The sequence below is a fragment of the Penaeus monodon genome, chromosome 22, assembly GCF_015228065.2.
Source record: "Penaeus monodon isolate SGIC_2016 chromosome 22, NSTDA_Pmon_1, whole genome shotgun sequence".
Classification (NCBI taxonomy): Eukaryota; Metazoa; Arthropoda; class Malacostraca; order Decapoda; family Penaeidae; genus Penaeus; species Penaeus monodon.
The window spans coordinates 37876616-37876872 of NC_051407.1; the positions used below are offsets into that span (position 1 = coordinate 37876616).

Genomic DNA, 257 nt, shown 5'->3' on the forward strand with positions numbered 1-257 from the left:
TATTTCGGTAATTACTTTACATATCGACAGCTGAGCGCGTTCTGGGGCTGAGTTGCCCAATTTGGTGAAATGTACGATTTTGTTGGTGTTCAGTTCTGTTGAAGTGTTAAATTCTGATGTATGTTCAGTTTCGTTGAACTGTTTAGTTCTTTTAGTGTTCAATACTGTTGCAATGTTTAATTCCGTTGAAGTGTTCAATTCTGATGACGTGTTCACTTTTGCTGAATTACCCAGTTCTGTTTGATGGTTTATTGCTG

General features: G+C 37.4%; 1 protein-coding gene across 1 annotated transcript in view; it reads left to right on the forward strand.

Annotated features, from left to right (window-relative positions):
* Positions 1-257, forward strand: part of LOC119587615 (carbohydrate sulfotransferase 9-like) — a gene marked incomplete in the record, with an annotated part of 16747 nt that overhangs the window by 1587 nt on the left and 14903 nt on the right.